The following is a 14,523-nucleotide window of genomic DNA, read 5'->3' as shown; positions in this document are numbered from 1 at the left end:
AGCAGGAGCGAGGCCCGAGGGTGGGCCGGGGAGGTGTAGGGCCCGGCCACCCGGCTCAGGAGGCCCCTGCCCCTGCATCCTGTTCCACCCGTGAAGCATGGCTTCCAGGCCCCGGCGACCCTGTTTTTCAGAAGAGAGAGCAAACTCACAACTGGCTGAAGCCTCCCAGAGAGCCGACGGAGTTTCTGAAGCTCCGCCTGGTTCCAGAAACCGGAGGGTCAGGTTTGCCACTGCATCCATGGGTCAGGCCGGCAGCACCTTGGTGTGTCTGTCCGTCCGAAGTTGAATGTCTTGACTCTCCCCAGCCCTTTGCTGCTGGAACTGTAGTGATAAAAACTTTCAACAAAAGAAGTGGATTTCACTTTGACTACTGTTAAACAAACAAAACAGCAACAACAAACCAACCCAGCCCTGGCTGGTGTGGCTCAGTGGACTGAGCATGGGCTGCAAACCAAAGGGTCACCGGTTTGATTCCCAGTCAGGGCACATGCCTGGGTTGCAGGCCAGGACCCCAGTGGGGGCCACCTGAGAAGCAACCACACATTGATGTTTCTCTCTCTCTCTTTCTCTCTCGCTTCCCTTCTCAAAAATAAACAAACAAATAAATAAAATCTTTTAAAAAACAACAACAACCAGAGCCGGACCATAGGAAGAACAGATTGTACTCAGGAACTACAACGGGTGAAAAGAAACCTGGGCTAGAGCTGGGCGCAGTCTAGAAATGACGCGGACCGGGCGCTGCAGCCAGGGGTAGCGGCGGAGGGGCGAGGGGGGCGGGGTGTCCCATGGACAGAAACTCAAGGGGAAACCACAGGGTCCGCGGTGTGAGGCTGGTTCAGCTGCTCGGGTGGATTCCTGGAGGCAGCGGGGAGTGGGCGGTGGTCAAGGGGGGGCAGACACGGAGCGGCGGTTCCTGCTACACTGGCCTGACAGGGCTCTTGCCGTAACCGGGCAATGCAGGCCAGACACCAAGGCCCAGGCCTAGAGGCTCCGAGGAGCCGGACTGGAGGCAGGTCAAGGACAGAGTCGGTCACCACAGAGATGAATCCTCTCCGTCTGGCATGTGGACGGCTCAAAGCCACCTGAGTGTGCACTGAACCCAGGAGATTGCCACGCTGGCCTTTGTGCTAAAGGGCTTATTAAACTTTGGGGGGGAGGCCCAGGACAGGGGGAGCTCTGGGGGCCAGGGGAGGCTGGTGCGTGGGGGGTTGTGAGGTGGAGGGTGACGGGTGGGGTGCCCGGCCACGCTAGTCTGAGGAGACCTCAGGAACCTGCCCTACGGGAATGTGGTTGATCCCAGAAGCCTGAGCACAGGACAGAAGTGTGAGCTGGGCACTTAAAAAAACTTTAAAATTATTCCAGATTTACAGGAAGTTGTAAAAAAGTGTACTCTTTCAGTCCCCCTGTGCCCCTCATCCAGTCTCATGCCACGTCACCGTCTGGCGCGACAGCAAAGCCAGGAAGCCGACATCGGCACGACACCCAGGGCCGTTCCGAGCCACCAGTTAACGTGTTGCATGTGTGTCTCGTTGTACATGATTTCATGACATGTGCAGGATTGGGTAGTCGGCACACACCATCTGTTTCTTTTTTCAAGATTTTATTTATTTATTTTTAGACAAAGGGGAAGGGAGGGCGAAAGAGAGGGAGAGAAACATCAATGTGTGGTTGCCTTTTGTGCATCCCCTGCTGGGACCTGGCCTGCAACCCCAGCATGTGCCCTGACTGGGAATTGTACCGGCGACCCTTTGGTTCACAGGCCAGTGCTCAGTCCACTGCGCCACACCAGCCAGGGCTGCACCATCTCTTTACTTGTCTGTATGTCCAGTAATGGTGTCTCGGAAGCATCTTCAGCAGATACGTCAGGCGGTGGACTTGGATGAGGTTTCCAGGGGGAGGGGGCCAAGGGCAGGAAGGAGGAGGAGGGCTGTACTCGGGCCTTAGGGGGAGGGGAGGCCCTGTGAGAGATAAAGGGCCTGCTGTGGTCTGTGGCCACCCCTCCCTTTCTCTGCCCTTGGCCCTGGGATCTCCAGACCTGTCCATCAGTCCGCAAATCATCGGCCCAGTCCCTTGGCGGTGGCGCCCCCCAGAAAGCAGAGCATCTGGGATGCTCTTCTGGGCCCCCTGCAGCACGTCAGGGCTCGGAAAATGTAAGTGTGTAGGGCGTGTTGACAGCACCACGCTGTGATTAAGGCTTGTCCCGAGGGGACCCTGACGTCACTGCCATGAGGCAGACGCTGCGGTTCCATTCGGCCCACACAGGGCCCGCTGCACAGGGGACACGCGGCTGCTCCTGGTTAAACGCTACACGTTTGGCACCTTCTCTGCCACAAGAGAGCACAGCCACCCTGGGTCCCTCAGAAACTTAGCAAGTCAGCTCCTGCCCAAGGAGGAAGGATTTTTTCCCCACCGAGGAGAGTGCTGCCTCACTGTCAATGTCACACTCTGTGTATTTTTATTCTGTCACCTGCACATCAACTCTGTCATCCACAAGCCCTGAATTTTGCAGATTCCGAGCATCACAGCCTCAGACCCGCCCAACACAAACACCCAAAGGCACCTTTCTGGGCAGCCACGGTGCCTGAATGGTGCGGCAGCATCGCCATCTGCTGGAGGATGTGAGTGTTGCACCCGGAGGCAGGGGAATGCGTTCCTCAAAAACCACGTGCGGGCCCCCTCCAGGTACCTCCCCAGGCCCAGGGTCTACCAGTCACAGAGCCCTGGCTCTGCCTCTCCCCCAGCCCAGAGAAAGCCTGGTGTGGCAGATAGAGGGGTGGGCCAGCTCCAATGCGTGCTGATCCCTGCTGCTGGGGGAAGGAGGCAGGGCCTAGACGGTAAGGACAGGAGCCGGGACACCTGGGCTGTGAGCTCTGGCTCTGCCAGTACCGAGGCTGCTCTTTCCTCCGTAAACAGGGGGCTAACAGTCCCTAAAGTGGTTGTTTTAAAAAGCCACACTTTCTGTGAAAGACAAAGTTCACTATAGATTCACTAAAAGAAAAGTAATTATGCCCTGGCTGGTGTGGCTCAGTGGATTGAGTACTGGCCTGAGATTCCCGGTTTGATTCCCAGTCAGGGCATATGCCTGGGTTTTGGGCCAGGTCCCCAGTAGGGGATGCATGAGAGGCAACTACACACTAATATTTCCCTCTCTGTCCCCCTCCCTTCCCCTCTCTAAATAAACGAAATCTTTAAAAAATGTTACCAATGCCATAACTGGTTGGACAAAGGAGGGACTATGGACGTGGGGTCAGGAAGGGCTTCCCAAAGGAGGAGACCCCTCAGCTGGGTTTGGAAGGGTGAGTGGGGGGTTCCCCACCAGGAGGGAAAGGCAGGGTGGACGGGCGAGCTGTGTGTACAAGGGCAAGGCAGCAGGAGGAACTTGGTGCCCTTGGGGAACTGCAGAGGGTGCGTTCTGGCTTGAGCAGAGGGCGGGCGAGGTGCAGCGGGCAGACTGAGTGAGCCCAGACAGGTGGGCTCCCCCAGAGCCTCCAGGAGGGGTTCTGGGAAGCTGGGTTGGAGAAGAAGATTCCCACGGTGCTCTGAGGCCGACTACCGAGGTCCAGTGCCCAGAAGCCACCTCTGTGCCAGGCCCTGTCTGTAACCTACACTGCAACCTGGCGAGGTGGACATTAATGTCCCTGTTTCACGGGGGCTTGTGGCTCCCAGCACCTGGCCGAGAAGAGGTGGGGGGAATGCCAGGCTGGGCCCCTCGGTGGGGAGACAGGCTGTGCTCACAGAGACGGACAGCTGGCGTGGGGCTTACCTGGGCGGTTCCGAGGCCAGGAGAAAGCAGATGCCGGTTTCCGAGAGAAGGGCTCTGTAGCAGTCGGAGCTGGCCTTGGTGGGGACGGGAACAGGGACGAGTGGCTGGTACCAGGGGGAGCCCAGTGACGGACTCCCTGTGGGAGCTGCAGGGGCTCCTGTGAGGGAGTTAGTGGTGCTCCGGCTGCTCTCCGGCCCTGGCCCCAACGGTCGACCCACCGCCTTCCGTCAGCCACCGTGGGCCGCATTTTTTCCTGAGGGTCTGGTTCCCTGGTGTGATTCTGCTAGAACGCTCCTCCACGCCAGGGTCCTTGGGGCCAGCTCACCCCCCTGAACCCTGAGCACCCCGTCCTGGACAATTCCTGGGACCTCCCCTCCCCTGGATTACCCCTCATCACCGCCCCCCCCCACCCCAATGCTGCAAGGGAAACTCCCTCACCCGGGCTGTCCTCTGGTGCAGAGGCCTGGCCACGGGTCGGATACAGGCTGAGTGTAAGGCACATGAAGTGCAAGGCCAGTGCAGGCAGCTCTGGTCCCTGCCCTCTCAGATTTCATGTTCCCTTGGGGTTCAGCCTCCCTCACTGGCCCAGACTCCCTGATGCACAAAGGGTACCAGTTCTATGAATCCACCTCCAGGGTCACAAACGGGCTCCTGGGGTCAGGTGAGAGCCCTGAGACCCTGGGGGCTCCCTTCAGAGCCCCTCTGCCCCTTGTGTGGTTGGCCAGTCACCGTCTGCCACGAACACCATGGTAACCAGGAGGTGGCGCTGCTGAGTCAGAGCTCTGCCTCCTTCCCGCAGAGGAAGTTCAGAGAAGGGACTCAGTGTGGGGCAACAGGGAGGGGTGGGGACTGGGAACCAGAGGCTGCACAGTCACCTGAATGAATTTCACGTGTTTGTATGTGTGTGTACCACGGGCCCTCAGGTGAGGTCTGAGAAAGCATGTGTTGCAGGTGAGGGTGCCTTAGAGGATTCTGTGCAGGAGGACACCTTTGACAGGGATAACTAACCTGAAAAGAGGAAGGTTGTCTAGAAAGCTCCCTGAGCGAAAGAGCGACAGAAAGAACTGGATTTGACTTGAGTGGGGGATTTTATTTCTGGGGACCAGGTGGGTGTGTGGTTGAGGTCAGGCCACACACACTGACACCCACGTGTGGTGTCAAGGTGACCTTGCTTCTGTAACAGCCTTGTTTCCGGATAACACTGCATTCCGAGGGTCCGAGACCTTCAACACACTTTTCTAGGGGACACAGCTCAAGCCGTAACAAAGGGTATATGACCTGGTGAAGCCTCCCAGCTCATCCCCTGATTAATTTGCTCCTGTCTGCCTCTGACGCCTAATTAATACCGAATTATATTTCTGATTCTTGACATTCTAGCATCTCCTGGCTTGTCTGTAGTTCCTACGTACCAATGATTCAGAAAAAAATGAGACTTCATGCTGGATGAAAAGAAAGACTGCTACTTGTCAGCCAGCCGTCTTGTTTTCTGCAACACGGCTCTCAGGTCACTGCAAACTGGGGAGAAAACCGTCGCCCGAGACACGTGGTGCCCTGACAGCCCGCCGAGGAGCACTCAGCTCTGAGCGCATGTTCCCCCCTCACTGTCCGAGCTCTCTGTCCGGGGGTGTTCTCGGATCCCCTTGGCCAGGGAGCCGGGCTTTCTCATGCAAACAAGGTAGCTGCCCTGTGGGTCGCCCAGAGACTGCGGGTTTGCAAAGCCGGACATGTGGGAGGGTGCTGGGTCAGCTGGGCCACGGGACCCACGCCCGCGGGCAGGCGCTGCAGCTGGGGTCCAGAGCCGCTCGGAGATGCATCTGCTCTGCGTGTCTGGGCATCTGCGTGACTGGGTTGGAGGGCAGGCTGGTTCCAGGGTGTGACCTGTGCTGTCACAGAGAGACGCCTGCTCGGAGGAGCCCAGAGGTTGGTGGAGGCTCTGTTGTCACCATCTTGAAACTCTCTCAGGTTTTGGAACAAGGGGTCCTGCGTTTTCACGGTCAAGTTCAAGTTCCTGCAAATTATGTCCTGATGAGGGTCCTTAGTGTGCAGTCACTGTGAGGTAAGGGGTGCCTCAGACTGTCCCTGAAGTCCCCACTCCGGCGTCTCAGAGAGCCCAGAGCCCGTGGGAGCAAGCACGAGGTGGCCTCATCGTGACGAGCAGCTGAGACAGACCACAGGTTGTGTGTCCAGCGTCAGCAGACGGACACTCAGGGTGTTTGCCCTTTGGGGCTGTTACGGGTCATGTTGTCTGAACATCTGTGCACCTACTTCTGCGTGGGCGTGTGTTTTCCTTTATCCTTTATTATTTTTAAAAGATTTTATTTATTTATTTTTAGAGAGAGGGGGAGGGAGGGAGAAAGGGAAGGACAGAAACATTAATGTGTGGTTGACTCTCACACGCCCCCCACCGGGGACCTGGCCCATGACCCAGGCATGTGCCTGGACTGGGAATCGAACCAGTGACCCTCTGGTTCACAGGCCGGCGCTCAGTCCACTGAGCCATACCAGCCAGGGCTCATTTACCCCTTATTTTTATGTGATTCTTTTCTGGGAGCCACGTATGGTTTCTGGAGGCCCCTGTGGACAACCTGAGTCAACTCTAAGTCGGCGGGGGCTCTGGGTTTTGTCTGTGAAACAGATCCAGGAAGAGTGTGTGTGTGCGTGCGTGCACACGTGTGGTGTGTGCCGTTCTGCGTGTGGGGCTGGAGGAGGGCAGGGAGGGCGCTAACCCAGAAACGGACCCGGAGGGAAGCTGGGGGGCCCTCACAGTGAGAGCCGTCCTCGGAGGCGGGGGTGATGGAGCACCGACCTCCCTCTCTCCCGGGGCCCCTTTGCTGAGCTGGTGAGAGACACAGGCAGGAGAGCGTGAGGCGGTGTGAGATCATCAGTCAGAGCGGCACCGTCCGACTTGGACAGGGAATGTGGAGCCATGCCATCCGTGAGTCAGCTGGCAGGGATGGCCTTCCTGTTGCCCCTGGGCCCCGTTCCAACAGGTCCTGGAATGGCCCCCGAATTTACAAAGGGTGGGTGGAGTGTCTGCCGGGCCCCTCGCCCCGACGAGAGCCGGGAAAGTGCCCCTTCCACCTTCCACAGCGCTGTTTCCCAGCAGGGTCACAGACATCTCCAGCTTCTTGGCGAGTGAACTTCTATCTTGGTCAAAAGCATTTGGGTCCTTCAAACCCAGCTTGGCGAGTGGAAGGAGGATGAGCCGTTGATAGGACGGACTTGATTCAAACCCTGGGTCGGTCGCTCTTGGTGTGTGAGCTTCAGTGGGACTCTGAGCTGCCTGCTCTTTCTCTGGAGACAAAGTGGACGGTCCTCACTTTGTAGGGCTGTTGAGAGCGTCCGAGGGTGCGTACCAGGTGCCCGGAGAGAGAGGACAGTCAGCCAACGGTGACTGTTGGTAGAACCACCCCGAGCGATCCCCGAAAACACAGCTGACGCTGGTCGGTCCCATCAGGCCTGTCGGCCGGAGGCTGAGTCGGCCTCTCCGCTGGTGCCTCCTCCCCACCAGCGATGCTTTGACCAGCGATGCTTCGACCAGCGCCCTGCACGCACAGGTTTGCAGGGGACTCTGAATTTCACCTACGTAATTTAGTAATTTTTTATTTAGATTTTACTTATTTATATTTAGGCAGAGGGGAAGGGAAGGAGAAAGAGAGGGAGCGAAACATCCATGTGTGGTTGCCTCTCACACCCCCTACTGGGGAACTGGCCCACAACCCAGGCACGTGCCCTGAGTGGGAATTGAACTGGCGACCCTTCAGTTTGCAGGCCTGCACTCAATCAACTGAGCCACACCAGCCGGGGCAGTTAGTACTTTTTATTGCCTGTCTGAGCAATACTCAATTGTTCCACAAGTATTGATCCACGCAATCCGTGCACACGAATCCTCTGACAGGGGTAGACGGTGAAAGTATTTAAAAGACGTGGAGGAGAGACCTGGCCGGGGACTCAGCTGGTGAGAGCACTGTCCCGAACACCAGAAGGTTGCAGGTTTGATGCTCCGTGGGCGCGGGTACAGGAGGTGGCTGACCAATACTTCCCTCTCACACTGATGTTCCTATAAAATCAATAAAAAACACACCCTTGGATAAAGACTGTTTTAAAAGATGCAGAAGACATAGACATCTTCACAAGCAGATCAGGGACGGGGCGGTGGGAAGGGGGATGCGGCTCCAGGGACCCGGGGCCTGGTCTGAGTTTTGGTCTTGTTGCCCTTTGACCTGTGGGTCCCGTTCCCAAAGGGGCTGCAGCCAGTGGTGGTAAAGGCCTCTCGCTAGCCTCGTGTTCGGGAAGAATGTTTGGCAGTGACCCTGAGCAACTGCTCCTCCCGGGTAGGGACACTCCTGTCCCTATTCCTCAGAGGGCGGGGACACAGGGCCTGGGAAATGGGCCGGGCCGGGCCGGGCAGGCTGGCCTTCCTGGTTTCGTCCTGGCACCGGTGGCCTTTGTTCAGAACTGTGCTGCCCGGACCCAGGCTGAAGGCAGGGCAGCACCGGGGAGCCCCGCGGGGCTCAGGTGGCCTTGTCACTGTCATCACAGAAGTGCTTTCCAGCATCCACGGGGCAGAGAGAACGGCATGGTGATGGTGTGCGTGCCAATCACCCAACTTCCGTCTCCCATTTCATCCACCCTCCCTCCCCAACACACTTCCTTTCCACTTTACTTCGAGGCGAATCTCGGGCATCTGGTTATTCTGCCTGTGAGCCCCTCAGGGTGTGTTTCCAATGGACTCGTGTCCCTGTGATGACGTAGCTCTACTGCCATTACCGCACCTGACAAACCTATCGATGTGTGTCAATGGCTGTGCCGACGGTGACAGGCATGGTGGCCCTTCCTGGTATGTATTCATTCATTGATTCATTGATTCATTGATTCATTGATCTGACCCCAAGAAGTCTTACCTGGTCAGGGCTCCATGGAGCTCAGGGTTTCACAGGGAAGACATGCATGTCACAAGGATGGGAAGTGGGATAAATTGAATTTGACATGCGTGTGGCTGTGCCTCAGAGAAGGGCACAATCGGTCCCTGGGACGGCGGGGGAATCCGGGAGGACTTTGGTGAGTGAGGGGGGGACGGTGGCTGAGCTACGAAGGATGGACGAGCTGCTGGCCGGGTGGCGATGCTGAGGGACAGAGCAGGAAAGAGACGGTGGCACTTCCACACCCGAGGTCTCTGTCCTGTGGACACAGGACTCTTCCCGCTTGTGGACCAAACGGATGGAAACCCTTAACCTGGAGGAGGAGATTCTGTGACTTGTAGGGGGCACTGGCAGTAACACGATAAATAAATATCTATACCATTTACAAACGAGGGCCATGGAAAAGAAAAGCAGAACAAACAGGAGGTCAAGGGGGGTAGGTGCATGGGTGGGGACAGGTGCCATTTAAACCAGGTGGCTCGTGGGGTCGGGGAGGGAGGAGCCAGCCGGCAGCTCCTGTTCCCTGTTTCCTTCCTTCACTCACAGGGTGACTGTGTGTCTCCGCCTTTTGTCATTAGATCGGGGCACTCGACTGGGTTCTGACCACCAGGAGACCGTTGGAAGAGACTTGTGCCACTCCCAGCCTGGCCGCAAGCCCCCGAAATGACTGTGCCCGTCCTTCTCCCCTCCAAGGTCACAGGAAGGTCACACACTGGGAATGAGGAGGCAGAATGCAGGTCCCCGAGTCAGCAGTTTGCAGCTGTACTTAACCCTCAGCACATAGCCTGTGTCCACACTGGAGGGCACTGCCCGCTCCCCTGGGTCAGGGCCAGGACAGCAGCTGCCCAGGGCAGCGTGGGCCGGCTCAGAGGTGCAGGCAGAGCAGCTAGGACATCCCCGTCCTCTGAGCCCGGTCCTGCCACTTCAGGCTCTGAGTAACGAGTTAGGCCCTCAGCAGGCCACACTGTGTCCGGGTCCTCCTGGAAGCCACCGAGGTAAACCCAGTCTGAGCCACTGCCAATGTTATTCACCAGCTGTGGGCTTAAAACAGGAAAAAAGATCAATTAATTAAAATTCACCCTTTGTCCGGCCTGGAAGCATCCGGCTTCCTCCGAACCCAGAACAAACAGGCGACTGATTCTTCTGCTACGAGATCAAAGTTGTCCATTGTTACTAAAAATAACATTGTAATAAAAGTTTTTATTTGAAAATAGGATTGATTCCAGAGCAGTTTTGGTCTAGAAAGATAAAGCCCAAAGGGAGGCTGTTTATTCTCGAAGCGAAACCACCTACCACGTAGGTCGCCCTGGGCAAGTCGCTTTAGCGATGGCGTCTCCGTGGCCACGTTTGTGAAGTGAGAAAAGAACGCTTTGCTCTCGGGGTGCTTGTGAGGGTGACATGCCACGTCACATGCTGTGCACCTCGAGCAGGACGCTGACCTCCCTTCACACCCCGTCGTAGGTGCCTTCCAAACACCAGCGAGTCAGGAGAACGTCCTCTGTGCGCCGCTGTCACTGGTGTGCACCGCATCATCGTCCGCTTCCAAGGCCACACCCCCCTCACGGCACTGAGCCACCTGGGGCTGGCACCGAACCTTCTCCACGGCCAACCCCCAGGCCCGGGGCGGGAATCTCAGAGGACGGGTCTGTGGGAAGAATGACCCCCACGTGTGGGGCTCACCAGTGAGGACACATTGCTGGGGTTCTGCCAGGGCTGCTCGCTGATGTTTCATGTGGCGAGTTCGGGCACACACGGTGCATCTGACCGCTGGCTGTCGTTGTAGTGATTTATCTCGTTCCGGGGCAATGCGCCGCCCTAAACGCCGCCATTCCCTCGCTGTTGGGCATCTGTGCTGGTCCCGGTTCCCACCACAGTCTGTGGCTCTAAACTGCACTTTTGGTTTTTCCACACATGCCCCCTGTTTCCCAGGACACAGTTATTTCTTTGGGACACATTGTCACCCAGAGTTGATGACTGGGTCGGAATCGGTGCGTACGGCCGGAATGTCCCACAGAAACCGAGGCCGTATTTTCAGGGTCACTGTTCAATGGATTCGGCAGTCCCCAGCACCCTACAAATGCTCTTTTTTCATCTTGATATTTTATTATGAAAAATTTCAAACATGCAGAAAAGTTGAGATAATTTCACAGGGAACTGCCTGGTCCTTAACATTTCACTCTGTTTTCCTTACCACGTACCCGTCCATCCAGCCCTCTAGTTAGTAACCCATCTTCCTTTTTATATATTCCTTTTTTTAAAGATTTTATTTATTTTTTAGACAGAGGAAGGGAGAAAGAGAGGGAAACATCAGTGCGTGGTTGCCTCTTGCGCGCCCCCTACTGGGGACCTGGCCTACAATCCAGGCAGGTGCCCCAACTGGGAATCGAACTGGTGACCCTTGGGTTCGCAGGCCGGCACTCAACCCACTGAGCCACACCAGCCAGGGATCTTTTTATATATTTCAAAGTAAGTCACAGACACAGGCCCATGTCCCCTCAAACACGCCAACGCACCCACCGTCAGCTACACTGTTTATGGCTCCCCCTTCAGAGTACAGCCACGGCTCTCAAGTGTGACTGTGCTGAGCCCATGTCTGTTGTGGGAGAAACATTCCTGTCCCCCCAGAAACTTCCTTGTGGCCCTGCCAAGTCACTCCCTGGCCCCACCCTCTGAAAGCCATTATTCTTCGGACTTTGTCTCCCAAGGATTCGCTTTCTCTAGAGTCGCAGGATTTCCTGTGAATGGAGTTGGGCAACATGAAATCTTTTGTGATGGGCGTCTCTCACTCAGCACAGGGATCCGGGACTCACCCACGCTATTGCGCCTCCCTGAGTCACTCTCCTTAGTGCCGAGAAGTGCTCCGTCACCCGAGGTACCAGGGTGTTTACCCCCCGCGGGCACCTGGGCTCTGTTCGGGGCTTGCAGATCATGGATAACGCTGCTGTGAATAATCTTGTTCAAGACTTTTTGGTGAACTTGTGTATCTTTCTGCTACTTCAGTAAATGTGCCGTATTACCTTTAAACCACGGAAATTTCTTTATCTTTCATTGCCAGTGACGCTGTGTATTTTTACCCTCTGCTGATAATAATAATCCTTGACTGCTCACTATGGAGACAGGCCCTCTAATTTATCCTCATAAGACTCCTGCAAAGTAGGTGTAATTATATCCATTTTACAGGTGAAGGGACAGACGCGGGCTCTTCGGGGAGCTTGGCTGGGCGAACCCTTGACCCATCAGCGCTCTGTCTCCAAGCCACACCGTGGCTCCCCGGGGCGGTGACATGGACGACCCCCCAGTGGTCCACCTGACCCGCTTCTTGGAGGGGCGTCTAGACTTGGGCCTCATGCAGTTCTGCCAACTTTAATAATTTTGTTAATAGCTCTTTGCAGTTTTCCCAGTGACGTATGTTCCCCATTCTGTTGCTTTCCTGTTAATATATATTTTGTAGGGTTTTGTGGTATGTTTATTTACTCAAACACATGTTATCTGATGACAGTATCCATCTCTTTCACGAGCCAGAAATCTGTCTCGGCTCCACGGCGGGAACAAACACACGGTTTTGTTTTCTTTTCCACGCGTCTCGTGTCTTGCGGCCGGACGTGGTGGACGGGAGGGGAGGGCCCGCGGAGGCAGAGGCGCCTGCCCTGGAGGGAATCCCAGCAGAAATGCTGCTTTCACTTGCTGCCCGGGCAGAAGCAGCCCGAGGGATGAAAACCCGCTTCCTGAGGTTGGACGGGAGGGTCCGTGGCTGCCCCCGGTTTCCAGGCCACCGTGTCCCTGGAAGGGGGACGGGACCCTGCACACCACAGGCCCCTGAGAACGGGGGAGGGGGGGCTCATCCTGGGCGCTGAGACCGCAGGGCGGGGATTCCGGAGGAGGCTGTGTGTCTCCACCTTCTTCACTTGGAAGTTCAAAGTTCAGCGATTTCTAAAGCCAACAAACAGAGAAACAAAAGAACCTCAGAAGTGGAAGGAGCCTCCCGAGATCATTCGGTTTTCTATCCAGCAGCAGGGATGGGACTAGGTCTCCCTGGGGCAGGCGCGGGGGGGATAGACGGACAGACAAGCGAATGTGGCGTCCTGTGGGAAGGATAGTGCCGGAGAGTCACCCAGGGGCCAGGGCTGGGGACTGGTGCCACCTGGGGAGGCTGCTGCGTGCCCTGGAGGGTGTGGGCCTGACCAGAGGCCTGAGGGGGGGTGTGGCAGCTGTCTGTGTTGGGAGGGAGCATTTCAGGAGGGGCACAGCCCAGGACCCCGGGAGATGGGTGGACGGGATGGAGGTGGGTTACCAGGAGCAGCGCTGCCCTGGAGGAGGGCAGGGCGGGAAGACCCCAGGGGACCCTTGCATCTGGTGCAGAAGCTCAGTTTCTCCTAGAGGGCTGGGTGGGGGGCAGGGTGGGCGGAAGGAACAGCCGTCTGGCTGCAGAGGGAGGAGGAATTTGAGGAGGAGACACAGAGATGCTAAGGCCCAAATTAGGGTCACGGTGGGAATGGAGAGGAGAAATAAAAAAGGAGGACTGGTGATTAATTCAGTGATGCGGGGGGGGAGGCAGAAATCAAGCGTGAACCCCAGATTGGGTGGGACGATGGGGGGCCCACTGAGTGAAGAAATAGAAAAGGAAACGCAAGTTTTGGGCGGGGCGGGGGAAGAAGACAATTCTGTTCTGATGTGGGAGCTTAAGGTGGGTGCAGGTGGTCCGGGCGGAGATGGCCGATGGAGCCGAACAGAGCGTGTCCCCTGCGGACAAGATCTGAGAGTCCTCAGGGAGTGGCAGGCGGTCCCAGTGAGCTCAGGGGACGGAGCCAAGGGGGAGGGGAGTGGGCCACAGTGGACCCTCAGCGTTGAGGGGCAGATGAGAGAAGAGGGCTGGGAGGCCATGGAAACCGGGGGGGGGGGGGGGGAGCCAGTTCAAGGAGGAGTTACAAGGGAGCACCCAGTAGAGATGGCTGGAAAGGTAAGGACTGAAGGAAATGTTCTGTTGTGTTTGGCATTGAAAAGGACCCTGGAGAACTCAGCTGTTTCGGGGAGTTGCAGGGGCTGCAGGGGAGTGAACTTCAGATTGCAAGTCGTGGAGCAGTGAAGATGGGGAGACCTGAAGTGGGCAGACGGAGGGAGCGCAGGCTTTTCTGCAAGAAGCTTGAAGGAACCAGACGTGGAAACTGATGGCTGTAAGGAAGGTTTCCTTTCTTAGCTTCCTCAGGACCTGAGCCTGGGTGAAGGCTAAGCGAGGGGAAGGAGCTGTGGGAGAGAGGTAGACTCTCAGGCTGGAAGGCGGAGGGCGAGGCTGGTGGAGCAGACCCTGGGGGAGGGTGTGGTCACGGACGGACTGGAGGCCCGTGTCCGCCACACCCTCCCCAAAGACTTCAGGGAGGGGGCAGCCTGGGTGGAGGTGTATGCAAGTTTGCAGGGTCAGGAGGGGTGTGGAGCTGCAGAACTTGCCAGAGGCTGGGGGTGGGGGCTGGGCCCTCTTGGGGGTTACATTCAGACGAGCGGGAGTGGGAGGCGGGGAGCAGGGTGGCGCCTGGTGCCCAGGAGGAGTGGGCTCTGACGAATGACGCCTGGAGAGTGTGAAGGCCCCGCCTTCCTCCCACCGCAGTTCCAGAACCTGGGTGGGGCTGGAGATCTGGGAGCATCTGCTCCGGTCCTAGAACATCTACCTGTCCCTCTGTCAGCTGCGAGGTACCTGCCGGGGAGGGGCACAGCGCTGCTGCAGGAGGCTGCTGTCTGACGCCCCTGGACCACAGCCCCCACCTCTCTGGCTCCCGCCCAGTCATCGATCGTCCTCTGGGGGATGGAGCTGCGGGCCGGTCTGATTCTGGAAGGTTAAGGAAGGTC

This window comes from Artibeus jamaicensis, unplaced genomic scaffold, assembly GCF_021234435.1.
Source record: "Artibeus jamaicensis isolate MK-2021 breed Jamaican fruit bat unplaced genomic scaffold, CSHL_Jam_final contig_465, whole genome shotgun sequence".
NCBI lineage: Eukaryota > Metazoa > Chordata > Mammalia > Chiroptera > Phyllostomidae > Artibeus > Artibeus jamaicensis.
This window is presented reverse-complemented; position numbering follows the sequence as displayed.